Genomic DNA, 14,558 nt, shown 5'->3' with positions numbered 1-14,558 from the left:
CGTGGTCACGGCCAGGTGAACGTGGCCCGGTGCGTGGGGCGTGGCCTCTGGTGCGTGGGCGTGGTCTCAGTGGGCGTGGTCTTGGCTGCGTGGGCGTGGCCTCTCGTATGGGCGTGCTCGCTAGATACGAACCGACTGTACGCGTCTTATACATTTTGCAAAGCGGTCGAGCATATTCTTTGGGTCTTTCGGTAAAGTCACAATTGCCAGTTTCCTGTATGATAACGTTTTAAGATGGAAGTGTAGCTTTTGAAGGCTTTACTCCGGAAAGATTCGAGTCACTGTTATTGACACGTCGTATTTGAAAAGGTGGCCGAGTGGCGAGAGAGCCACACTGATTGAACATGGCTCTCAAGGGTCGTGAGTTCTCAGCCCGGGCACCAATCATTGCACAAACGATCATCCGATTTAGTTTAATTTGTAGAAAAAAAAAACAAAATAATTCTGCATATCCAGCTCTTAGAATTAAAAGCCACTTGTCAGGCCAAGTCTACTCATACCTCTTTTCCATTGTACAACCGAGCCATGTCGGCGCCGTACCAGCCCGGCGCGGCTCGGGAGGCGCCTGGTTGTTTTCCACTGCTTCATGTAACCGTAACCATTTTCAAATGGCTTTCGTTGTTGTGCATTTTCTTTTAAGAATGCATTTCTCCTTACATGACGCCACTTCTGCTTTGTATTTTGTTAGTTTTATTCATGTAATCGCGTTGTATATGGATTAATTTTTTTTAATCAAAGTCTTGATTTGTGAGAGCTTGAATTGCCACGTAAATGTGTACTGCTTGCATTACTTGACGGTCTCCAAAAGTAAAATAATCCAGTATCAGTACTGTACAATAATGGAATGTCCTTTATTAGTAGAAACATTTACGCTCGAGGGTAGGCTGTCTGACTGGTTGGGTGACGTCACAATAATCACTTGACCACCACACAAAAGATACCACAACGTTCCCCCGTGTAGCCTTAGACTCTAAGGCTTAGAGTGTAGGAGCAAGTGCTGTTAGCGAGCACCACGCTCGGCCGCCTTTGTCTCCCTCGTGGCCATGAGCGGGAATCGAACTCGGGTCGCCGGGTTTCGTAACGCTGCGCATTATCCACTACATTACCGCTCCCACACTAACTCACACTCATCAATCACGACACCATTCACAGTCACCATGTCAGTATTATGGGATGAGGTTTATGTAAATTCAAAACATAGCAGTAAATATCCCATTAATTTACCATATCTCCAACATATGAGCTCGTTAGACATTGCGTATCTGGCCCAGTGTCCATGACACGTTTATAGATTCTCTCCATAGTACGCTACTGCATTGTATTGAGTTTTCACCCCCCAGTATACCGTACATTGTTAATCCAGCCGTCCAGGATTTTTTTTTCACATTGTAAAATTGCCACCATTCAAGATCTGTTCAATCATGATATAAAAGTTAAGGGTCCATGAAAACAATGTGCAGAATACATTTGAAAAACAAACAAACTGAGGACAAAACATCGCTCTATGCATCACTTTTATTGCTTTTTTTTGTTCAAGCACTTACAACCCTTAACAAGGTCCATCCTTATATGTCAATCAACCACCGTCCGACTCAACGTTCCAGAGCACAGCCCATGCAAATGTCTCGTATGTATGTTGATGCCTACATTTTGTCTATATGCAATATGAATATTAGCCGATTAGTATAAAAGCAAATCATACGATAAATATACAATCCATCATGCAGCACCAAAATGAATCAGTTTTAAAACCATAAACCTGCTAGCTGAAATTCAAATACATTTCCTTCCCTTCAGCAATTACGTAAATATATGCATCGGCGAGTAATCGTTGGGCAAAGCAACACGTCTACATGCCCAAACATTAGTTTGTGTACCGACAGGGCAGGAAAGGCGACTCACAATGACACTTCATCCTCATGAATACGGTGCGTTCTCCTATGACGCGTGTTGTTTTCATAACGCGAATTGAATATAACGTGACGATGAATGTACGAGGACACATTTTTTTTTATAACGCGAATGCTAATTGGACATAGCGCGATCGAGTGGACGGAACTTACGTCCCGCCGAGTCGGATTAAGTGGTCGTAGCACCGCACACGGCGGGATGCTGCTGGATGCTTCGAGATGCTACCCGCGCGCCAGTCTTTGTTCGGCCTGTATACGCATCGCGGACTGTGCTTTACTCTAATATTATTTATTATAACGCGATTTTTCATAACGCGGTGTTCTTTAGGAACGCAACTACTGCGTTATAGGAGAACTATCTCCTTCATGTGTTTCGGTAGCCTGGAACCCTGCAACCTGACAGGTTCCCAAACTATTCCAATTACAACCTATTAGTGATGTTAACACAATGTTTATTTTGCATAGTTATTTCTAATTACTTAACAATAATGAAGCAGGCAACACTCTACTTCATCTCACATTCTTATCGAGTGTTTAATTTTACTGTTGAATAAAATTTGTAACAGCATAACATGACCGTTAAAATCGGACTTTTGTCCAAATAAAATGCTGCCGGGAACTTTAATGTCTCCGAAATGAAGCTTAAAACATTGGTTGCCGACTGGTTCACTTGTAAGCTGGCATCATGTACGGTACCATACAACTTGCTCACTGGCGATGCACGCCAAGCGAGTGGTCGGGAAAGCAGGTCGCAGGCCATTACTTTTCCAGCCCTAGGCACCACAAACACAGCAAGTTAAAACCATGGTTCTATCTACCGCCAGAATGAAAACCACATCTACACTTCGTTGTATAAGCACTGAACACATCTAGGAAAACATATTGCTTTTAGTCATTGACGTGTTATTGCTAATACTTAATGCTTGCATATATTGTTCTATTTCAATAAGGGGGAGATGGCCGGGTGTCTGCCGCATCCTATGCGTAGGACACTGAGCAGGGCAGGAATAGCACTCATGGTTATTACTCTACCCGCAAGGCATGGGGGGTAACTCCACATTTTCAGAGGAAATCTCAAAAGTGGACAAAGGATGAACTATTGCAGTTGCCCCACTATGTAGAACAACACTTTAAGCACATTTTATGTTAACATTTTAATAAAAGGCAACTAAGAAACCCATAGCGAATGGAATACCTTTCAAAGGTAAGCTTAAAATGTTTTGACTGACATTGTAGAATGTACTTATTTTCAATGCTGTTTTATAATGGCATGCTTCCATCTAATGTACCACTGACCTTTAAAATGACATTGTTGCCACCTTTTCATTCATCTGAAATTATGTGCATTGCAAAACAGTTGACGATTTGGCTATTGAAGAACAGGGAATTTTGTAAAGATTAAATACTTTACTGCAACACACGTTGGTATTTAATTGCTGTCCTATTGTGTGCGTGGCTCCTTCCAATTGATTGGACGTTTGCGGTGAAACCTTAAAACGGTTGTTCAAGCCACACATCAATTCATGGCAGAGAAATTTGCTAAATGTTTCTTGTGAAGTAGCTCAGTTGTACATAAGACGAGCATTCTTGCTTATGCTGCAGAGCGTGACAAGCTTTTCACAAAATCAGGTGGCATTTGCTCTTAAGATGCATGGATATAAGGTAAGTCAAGCATGCCCATATGCAAAATATGAGATCCAGGAGTGAAATAGCCATAACAGTACCTTCCCCCACAGCAGCCTCCACATCCACACAATCCTGCAAGCCTATCATCATTACTGGTTTTATGCATGCATAAAATTGTAAAACAACACAGCAGCATGCAGAAACCCATTGTGTTCACACTACAGGATACAAGGTTACTCGATTATGTCTCAAGTTCCAATATATGCGATTACGAATTATGTGCAGATTTAATAATGCATGCATAGCATATTCCATAGGCATACTGGCACAGCGGTGCCTTATTATTAGTAACGATGTATGTACATACTGGCTACGGCTGCACACTATTTACTGTGCGGCCTTAGCCAAAAATGCTTCCCTATAAGGTTAAAGGTATAACATGCAGTACATAATGTTTTCTTCATCTTGCTCAACAAAATTCATTACAATGGAAGACGTTGGTGATTTTGTTGTTTGTTTTTGAACTCTGCAAGTTCAGACGCCTATAACGGCTATTGCACCATCCCTCTAGCCTCACGTAAACAGCAGCTAAACAAGAGTTTACTTACTACAAGAGCTACTGTGAGTTAGCACTACAACTGCTTTGATTACACTGCTAGTTACTAAATGCCATATACACAGTGAAACATTTGTATAATGTCACCAGAACATAAACAACATTTAGCGTTCCGCTTAATTCATATTTAAATGCTTAAAATCAATTCAAAGCACTGGATAAGTGGGCTGTCACTGGCGATTTTGTTTATTACGCGACAAAAAAGAATCGTTGACGCATTCATTAGTTACTTTTTAAACTGATGTAGACTGACATTCTCACTAATCACAGTGTCGTTTTTATTCAACTTTGCTGTTATTTTACATTATTCAAGACGAGTAGCCGTGGTCTTGACCCCCTTTACCCTATCGCTCGGTAAGTCACAAGTCAAACCTGCACCCAGGCCGGGTTCTGAACCTGTCACACGACCACCCTGTCAACGTTGCCAGATGTCAAACCCTTCCCCCGACAATTCAAGCCGGGTGTCAACCGTGTACCCATATCACTTGAGCTCTGCGTCAAATCCATCAAATTATTCAGGTTAGGTAGTGGACCTGTCATCATGGTTGATATGACATTTAGAGTGAATTTTACTCAGCCACTGCGCTGTTACATGAATCACTGTCCATTAACCAGTATGGGTAAATACATGGAATGGACAAAGACTCTTATTTATCCAGAAAAATAATCGATTGTGACAGCCATATCATATAATACATTGAAAATGACAACAAAAAAACATTGGGTCTTGATGCACGTGTTAAGATTATGGAACGTTTACACTGACGTCATCCATTAACGCCCAAAATAAAATGTGAAATGTGATTTTAATTGAACATCGCTATAAGAAGGTTTCACTGCTGCCAGCGCAACTCATGAAAAAACAGTACTCAATGGTAAACCCCACAAGTGTCAGGAGCAAGCCCTTTTGTGAACACGCTATGCAGTGTATAATACAATTGTGTATTACGTTGCATGCAATATTGTAAGCAAACCCCAGTGAAATTGTCTGCATATTTCATTGTACTGAAAATAAATCTGCAGCATTGCCACTTTGATAGCTGCCAAGAGTAGTTTTCTGCATTGGTAAATTTTCTAATTCTATGAACAATAAAGACAAATTGCAGACAGCTGCAGAAGGAAGGCTGCCTGGTATAAACTTCCATCAGAATTGTAAATCCATACATAATACAGCAGAACACAGCATACCTTTACATCATTGCTTTGGAGGTAAAATGTTTAACTAAGTACCCTAGAAAATGTCTGCTCAACATTACTGTAATAACTTTTTACTATAACTTTTTACTGTATTCCTATTAGCCGTTATGGGAATGAGCCATGGCATTGGTAAACATTTATTCTGCTTTCTGTACGTATTGATAAATTGGATAATGTTCAATATACGGTACCTTGATTTAGGGTAATAATTAACAATGGCGCAGATATCTAATGCTGATTCATGTATGGGTGTACATTACCTTAACTTGCAGAATCAAATGTCCTGCCTTGGTAACAGTGAAATCGCATTGTTCTTTAGGTGGCATTTGAAACATGTATATAAACCTTGGTTACACATGTGTTCGTTGCGTTCAATGTGCAAGCATTTAGCACAACACCAATTAATATTTGGGCACTATCTTGAGACTTTGGCAATTAGGATTGGAAAAACGAATTTCCATTACCCAAATTGAAGTTGTGATTAATACATCACCAACAACATACATATATTATCTCAGTCAATTCACTAGGCAAAGAACCACTCATTCCAATAACTTCTTGCAGATACTACTTTGGTAACTTCAGATATCAGCGGTCTACAAACCAAATTTCAGCTCCCAGTAAGGTGGTTTTGTGCTTATATATCAACAGATATAAAAACTTTGATCTCGGAGCTGAACTAGGTTGCATTTATGTAATGACTGACCATTTTCTTAGTCTTGCTCAGTTAATTCTCATTAAAACCATGGAGATAATTTCACTCAATTAAGAACATCAATGGTTCTACAGCTATTTATGGCCCACATTGAACGGTGTACATAACCCACACGTACGTTTCAGTCAAGTTGGTGATTTCCAAAATAACATGTTAGTTACTAAATATCGTTAGAAGTGCCATGTTTTAGTTTTGTAATTAAACAGTTAAGCAGACCTGCCTGGTAGGCAAGCTGTGTGTCCTTTCCCTTGCAAACAATTTAATAATAGTAACAAGTTAAGCGTTCGTTGTGTGGTGAACCATCATATAAATCTTTCCACTTCTGCAAAGGGGGCCACATTAGAAGCTTTCTCCAACACCATTTTCATAATTCCAGAATTCCCTGCATTGTGAGGTCACACTTAAGTTTTAAATCTCCAATTTAGATATTCCCAATCGTACTCACACTATATTCAAAATTAAATATTATGGCATCCTCCCTGTGTGAATTCGTATTCCTTGGCGTACACATCTGCAGGAGTGACGTCACGACGCAAATCTGCGAGATGACACCCGCATTACCACAGCGCTGAGTCGGGTTCATGCGTGGTGACATCACGCACCCCAGCCATGCATCCCACACAAATGCGATCGAGGAGGGAGCCGAGGGAGATATAGCAGGGAGGAAGAGATGGTGAGGAATAGAGAGGAGAGGGGCGGGAGAATGGCCATGGAATGTAAAGGGAAGAGAGCAAAACGGAAAGAGCGAGAGAAAGCGACAAGCAGTGGGGAGGATTAGGGAGAGGCAAGAAAGATTGAGACAGGAAAGGTGGGAATACAGAGAGAGGGTGAGAGAGAACAGGGAGACAGGGGGGAGGGAAGTGGGTGAGATACAGTGGAAGGAGGAGAGGAATAATAGAAGATAGGGAAGTGTGGAAACAGGAATACAGATGCAGACAGCAGCAGAGACAAGGTGAAACATCGGGATAAATTGGGGAATACAGTACAGAGAAGGCAAGAGAAAGGTGGAGAGAGGCAAGACTCTATATAAGATAAAACGTTTTACTGGCTGGGAGAGATGGACACATCCAAAGGACCTCCGGGCAGATCCAAAGGACGTGCGGATTGCTAGTTATTTAAAACAAAGATAAGTGAAATCACTTTGTTTGAACAAAAATGGCTACATTTTAAACGGTGCAGTCATAAACGATCTTCAAAAGGCATTAGCCCTGCAATATCTAATGACATGGAAAATGCATTAATAGGATATGCCCAATCATATTAATGATAAATCAGTTGGCAGAATGTAATCATAGAAGAGTCTTGTGAAGCTGAAGAGTAGTGTAGGCATTTCCCAACTTCGAAAAATGATAAGTTTGATTATGTCATTTTATTTCTGAGACTTTTGACCTTGCACGATCTATAATGCTTCCCATCAACTCCATGTGATCGAGTCAGGCACAGGCAGGTGCTCCTGACCCAGTACCAACACAATCTAGAAAATGTAAATTAGTTTTGGTGACGATAGAAAAACCAAGAATCCCTCATTTGTGCACCATGGATCACTACCATCACGTGAATTTAGAGTGCGAACTTTTGCTGGTAAGGCGATGGCCTCAATTTTCCAGGAACCAGATGAATTCATGATGATTGCTTAGAACGTGGAGGAACCATACCAAGACAGTACAGTAATAGGTAGACCTAATTTTAAAATTACAAAATGTAATAAAAGTTAAGTGAAAAGTTGACACTTGGCCAAAATATTTTTTTACACCTAACATGCTCGCTTACATGTTTTGTGGAATTCATCAATGTACATTAATTTCGGCATTGATACATTTCTATAACAATCTTAAATATATGGGACACGTTGGCAATGGCTTCATGAACACAAACCGAGAGATGGTGAAAGGTGATGTGACAACTTGGCAGAGGAGCATGGCAGAAAATCTATGAGTTGACCACAAGCATCATTGCAACCCCATTTACAACACTGGACTGCCTACAAGGGAGAGCAGAGTCGGTGTTGCTACATTTTACGATGGAAAAGGTGCCCTCGGCACCTTAGGTTACCCTTTAAAGTGGCACAATTGGGACATTTAAACTATTGATAAAAGCATACATCTCAGTCAATGCATTATAGTATTCAATGTAAAGGACACATTGCTAACTCCAGTTCTTATGTTGCATCATTCAGAGATTCATTTTGCTATTGGCCACCTAAATCTGTCTAGATTTAGAATGAGTACTGTTAAACACAATGAGTATCACTTGCTATTAATATCAAATGTGTATATTCTTTTGGTCTTTCGGTAAAGTCATGGAGATAGGTTCAAAGAAAATAACAAAAAAGTACGACGTTTCGATTGCAACACAAGCGTTCGTCATCTACGTGACTTTACCGAAAGACCCAAAGAATATGAATTCCTGCAGTCACGAAAGCTTTAAGTCAAGATCAAATGTGTAGTTTATTTTACCAACTGAAGAGCACTATCTTGTTTTATGTTTGAAATCACTTATATTAATTTTAAATAATTGTATTTCGTAATGGAAGAGCTATAGGTTTTCTTCTAATTCATAAATCTGAGCATAAGTACTGGACTTAAATTGGGTACTGCTCCACTTAATAATTCAATTTTATTTTATTATTTTATTCTCATTCTACGTGACTTTACCGAAAGAACCAAAGAAGATTAATAATTCAAATTGAACAAGTAAACATTGAAAATACAAAACACAAATCCAAATGCCAATCTAACATGTAGCCATCATCGGTGTTTAACTATACATTTGAACAAAACACAGCAGGGATACTGCAGCCAATCCAATACTTGATTGGTGGGGGCATTTACAGGGAATTGTTCACACAGCACTCCACATGCCTCCAGCTGAACTGCTTAAGTTGTTGAGGTCTTCAGGACTGGAACAGGCGTTTCATGTGATGTTTAGCTTGTTGGATGCAGCATCTCTGTAAAGACATTAGACCAGAACCGGCAAATACAGGAGTAGAGTTACTTGGAAAATAAACAAAACCTGTTTTTCACATTTACACACAATTTTCATGTGTACTCATGCTGAAACAATTACTGAAAATAAATTAGGTAAGTACAGCATGCTGTAAATATGTTTAAAATTAACTCTGTGTGGTGTTCCGTATATTTTTTTCATAAATTCGACACTTTAAAATATATGAACAAAATTAATAATGTTGAACAATGACAAAGACAAATAACCTATATACCAGCCTTACCCAAGAGAACAGGAATCACTTGCAAATTACATCATAGGCAGTAGGGTTGTGAAAATGATTTAAATGAACCAATATCCATTTAAATGCAAATTTGTTTATGAAACTGAACTTTTCTTTTGACTGATACATCAGAAATTTGGACCAAAGGAAGATGCAAGTACTGGTTTGAATTGTTCTGTTAAAGATGCATTAAGTCAAATGTCTTACTCAAACAGAGCAACTCACTGGCAATTGGGTACATACATGCCATGCTCACCAACGTAATAAAAAAATACTTTTTTTGTTTAAACAAGACCAATATCCATATGATAAAGGTCATTGTCCCTTTGTACAGTAGGTAGGTAGAAGCACAATATGAATGGGTTATTGAGGAAAGATGCATTAAGTCAAATGTCTTACTCAAACAGAGCAACTCACTGGCATTTGGGTACATACATGCCATGCTCACCAACGTAATAAAAACATACTTTTTTTGTTTAAACAAGACCAATATCCATATGATAAAGGTCATTGTCCCTTTGTACAGTAGGTAGGTAGAAGCACAATATGAATGGGTTATTGAGGAAGACTGGAAAGATATTTCAAACAAATTGTATCCAAACTCCTAATGTCATGTAAAGGCCACCCAAAATAATGTAAATACGATTTTAATACATTGCAAATAACAATATCTATTGATGGTAATGTGGCCAATGACATTTGCTGTTGGTAAAAAAAAACTACCATTTCACCGCTCAAATTTCAGCTGCAAGCTGCAGGAAAAAGTGTGCTGCCGAATGTATGTTTATGCATTCCAGTGTGGCCGAGCATTAAGTGGTAAGACTGTGGAACTTACTATGTATTTGTAGGGTGCAGTAGTAATATGTATACGAGTCAAGGGATTCATGATGTCCACTTGGACATCCCCCAAACCAAATGTTGCTCATGGTATAATACACTGAAGGCAGTCATCAACTAATTATTTCACTCACTGCAGGGTGATATGGTGGTGTGCCTGAAAGTCATGTTTCAGCCAATACCCTTTAAATGGAGCAGAAAATTCGTGTTACAACTCAGGACACAGAACCAGTTTATTTATTCACAAAATAACTGATATTTGTTTTTCTGAGGGTTTGGTTTGTGTTTTTTGCAAGACTAGGTTTTACAAAATTCTATGGAAGAAGCCCTCTTGAAGCAGAACAGCAGAATGTGCATCTGGTTTCACACGTAGATCATCTTATTTTAGCTGCTTAAATCTACTTAAAGTACAGAATCACCATTTACAGGAGCAAGGAGTTTAAAACTCTGCACACCACCAGCAGAATGCTAATTCTAAATCAATGTGGTGTTAATTTTTCAGTGATGGCCCATGGTGTAGAGAAAGGGCAATAACATTTGGGAAATCAGGCAAATTTTAGTTTTGCAGGCCTGACTGTTGATGAGCCCTGGAAGGGTAAAACTAGTGCAGAGTTTGTATGCATGAACACAAATTTTGCTAGGTACCATTAAGCTTGAAAGGCTATTCGGCTTACAGACTGAAATACCATTTGTATTTATGTGGTAATGACCAAAAGGATGAGATCATGGGTATAAGGGGCCGAAATGAGGTTTCTCCGCAGGGTTTTCGGGCTCACTCTCCGTGATTGGATGAGGAGCTCGGTAATCTGGGAGAGCCTCAGAGTCGAGCCGTTGCTCGTCCAGATCGAGAGGAGCCAGTTGAGGTGTTTCTGGCACCTTGTTAGAATGCTCTCCGATAGACTGCCCCTGGAACTCTCCGGGGCACGTCACACTGGGCGAAGGCCCCGGGGCCGGCCCAGGACACGATGATGGGACTATGTTGCTCGACTTGCCTGGGAACGCCTGGGAATTCCCCAGGAAGAGCGAGAGTCTGTCGCCAGGGAAAGGGAGGAATGGACTGCCCTACTCAACATGCTCCTGCCGCAGCTCTCACCAGGACAAGTGGATTGAGGAACGAACGAATTTGTGAGGCTGAGAAAAGTGTTCTTGTACTTACATTTTCATTTGGGAAAAAGGCCATCTTGTTTTATTTACTTAAACCAACCAATGAAACTGTATCACTCCTGGTAAAGTGGCATCAATGTTTACATTCAGTATTATTTTTACCCACCATAGTATACTGTATAGTCAATGCAGAGGCCCACCATATACAATAAAATGTCTCCCTCTGATCAATTCATGGCCATCAACAAATATGCAAATGTTATAAAGGACACATTGATTGTTACACTATAATTCACCAGTACAGATTGTCATAAGTCTGTTTTTATTGTGGAGGCATAACCAATTAAGTCACAATGCAAAACATATTAAAGGAACAATATCTACGTATACCAATCATTGCATCTTTTGAGAAAGTGAGGGAAGATTGAAAGATGTCTCTTTTATAAGAGATGTATCAGACTACCTGGACATGATTGTCCTTTTGTACTACTAACACATCAATATCCTGTTGTTTACTTCTGTCAGTTTTGGTGGATTAAGAATGTGTATTATTGCCCAAACACAATATTGAATAGTGTTCATTACAATAAATACAAGACAGAAACCCAGCCAAGTAAACTAATACTTGTTATGGGTTGGCAGCATGGAAGGCAAATTCAATACTGTAACTCAGACCATTAGATCCCTACCTCATCCCTTCCGATGGCGAACCTTCCCAAGTGTGTCATCTTCTCAATTTAACTGTACAAGAGGCAATATGGGGCTTGTTAGCTAAAGTGAAGAACCACTCACACGTGTGACCATTGGCAATTTAGTGGGAAGCAGCTGAGCCTAATTCAATTGTGCTGGATTGGCCAAATGAGTTTGTCATGCTTTGGCAAATTTAATGAAATTGTGCGAACAATGCAGTTGGCAAGCATATCGAGGGAGGAAGCGACACCAAGAGCCATGGTTTATACTGAAATATAAATTTTGATAACTACGAGTGAAGTACCATATTATGCATGTGACAAAAAAGTAGTGTACTGCATAGTCAATGCAGATGTCCACCATATACAATAAAGAATGTCTTCCTCTTATCAATTCATGGCCATCATCAAATATAACATACATAATACTGGAGAAGTATGTGGAATGTGGACACCCTGTCTGGGATTAAAGGGGACATCACAGGAGATAATCTAAATTGTGGACAAGCAGAGTTTTCATCCTGAAAGGAAGATCTTCCTGCAATTTGAGGGTTTCTGTTTTTACAGATGAGAGGAGTTGTGGAATAAACTAATACTTTTGGCATCATTGTATAAAATAGGTCACTTGAACAGAGTTGTTTTGTGGGTAACAAAATGGAGAAACTATCTTTTTCTACAATGTTGCTTATTCACAAGCTGTCTCCCCCACTTCACCACGAACAAGAGAGATGTCACTGCATAATTAATCTAATCCATATATCTCTACTCTGTAGAAAGCCTGTCATCCGCAACCACATTGCACCAGTGCGATCTATTATTTATGAAGGCTAGGCTATCCAAAATGTATCCTATTTATGGACCTCAAAGATTTGTTCGTTAGATCATCCAAAGGGTATAAAAGTTAATCTTCGCTGCGATATTGTGGACAAGATTCAGATTCCCCATTTTTGGAGTGGAATGTTTTTGTTTATGGATATATCAATGCAAAGTGTGGGACATACCTGCCTGTCACAAGGTTGCAGACATCTGAAAAATATATGAAATACATCAGCTTGCAATTGCAAGCTTTTTTCAACATGTATTCATTAAAATACACATGGCAGAAACAAATGCACACACGTTGCATTATTTCAGAGCTTTGCCTGGGATGTACCTTACTGTGCAAGTTTTACTGAGATTCACACACTTCAGAATCAGAATATTTATTTAGACTGGAGGAAGCTCTTTTTCACAAATGTCCAGTAGGGGTGGTTCATTAGGTACACAGGATAGTTAATTTTGTTACACAATGAAGTACAGGTGGAACAGTGGCACATTTGTGAGACCATTGTACTTTGAACACAGGAAACCGAGTTTGATTCCTAGCGATGGTCTACTATCGTCCTCGACTTCCCCTTAATCAGTCCGCACTGACCAGCATGGTGAAGTATGGGGGGGGAAAGCCGACAACCAACATAGCATGGGCAGGACTTCATTGAACAGTGGATTGACCAAGGTCTGATGAATGAAGTCACGTTGTTCTAGAGAGTATTATCTTGAAATGAAAACCACTGTAAACTATATAAATTACTGTAGTTTCAACTAAACTGATAATACTCGAAGGAAATTATATGTGGGTCGTTTAAAGGCAATCTTAAAATCCGCATTCATGTTATTAGTTTTATTATAGCAAATTTAGTTATTACTGTATAAGCACATTGGAAGTAAATATACAGTATCTGACCATCACGTTTCTCCTATGAGGCCAAACCGGAGAACAGGTGGCAAGTTCTGCATTACTGAATATACACTCTTTGTTGCTGCATTTGGGCGTTAAACCTCCAGATTAACAATAGCCATTACAGCAGGGGCCTCAGCATTCAAATCTATGTCTGTGCTGTTTGACTACTGAGTCACTTAATGGACATCTGTGAAAAAGAGCTTCATAGTTCTGGTTGTTGCACTTGCCCCTTTTCTTTTTTCCTCTCTGCCTGTGTTCCCAGCCCCCTCCCTCCTCCTCTCCGGAGGTGATGCTGGTAACATGCAAATTCATATTTTAACTCCGCCCACACAGCTTAATAGACGCGGTCCTTGCATGACAGCGTTCATTCAAGCTCTGTCTTCCGAACAGACCTGTCTCATTGCCTGAAGAAGGCCACTTGTGTTGTGGCCGAAACATCGTGAGAATTTTACTGTCTTATTTTATTTTATTATTTTATTCCCATTCTACATGACTTTACCGAAAGAACCAAGAAGATGAATCCTTGCAGTCACGAAAGCTTTAAATCGAAATTTAGCTTCATAGTTCATCGGATTCCTCCAGTCTACATTAAGATTATGATATGGCTTATGAATGTCATGGGTTCGGTGAAATTGTAGAGGGTGGTGTGAAGGTCCTGAAAGGAATACAGGCCATCGTTTTACCAATTAAATTTTTCACTGCTTCCAGGTAGGATTTACTTTTGCATTATTCAGCCAAGTGTAGATCATGGGAAAGTGCCTGAATTGAGATAATACAATTAAACTCATATTACTCTGCATTTTTTGCATTTCTCCGTATTTATCATATACATTTTATGTCTCATAAAGACACAATGACAGCATGTAGAATTTTTCCATTCTACCCTCCATACGTTTTCTGCCTCTCTCGTGGGTG

At 39.8% G+C, this 14,558-nt stretch overlaps 1 long non-coding RNA gene across 3 annotated transcripts in view; it reads right to left on the bottom strand.

Moving 5' to 3' along the window:
* Window positions 1-1,497: 1,497 nt before the first annotated feature.
* LOC142923996 (uncharacterized) overlaps window positions 1,498-14,558 on the bottom strand; it is a 58,512-nt gene continuing 45,451 nt past the window's right edge. For all 3 annotated transcript variants that reach the window (XR_012941121.1, XR_012941120.1, XR_012941119.1), the window contains one exon: window positions 1,498-9,011. This is a non-coding gene — a long non-coding RNA (uncharacterized LOC142923996). The remainder of the gene's footprint in view (window positions 9,012-14,558) is intronic.

Source organism: Petromyzon marinus, chromosome 6 (assembly GCF_048934315.1).
Source record: "Petromyzon marinus isolate PM22_M1 ecotype Great Lakes invasive population chromosome 6, UKy_Petmar_22M1.pri1.0, whole genome shotgun sequence".
Classification (NCBI taxonomy): domain Eukaryota; kingdom Metazoa; phylum Chordata; class Hyperoartia; order Petromyzontiformes; family Petromyzontidae; genus Petromyzon; species Petromyzon marinus.
The sequence above is the reverse complement of the archived record's forward strand: the minus strand, read 5'-3'. Positions and strand labels throughout refer to the sequence as shown.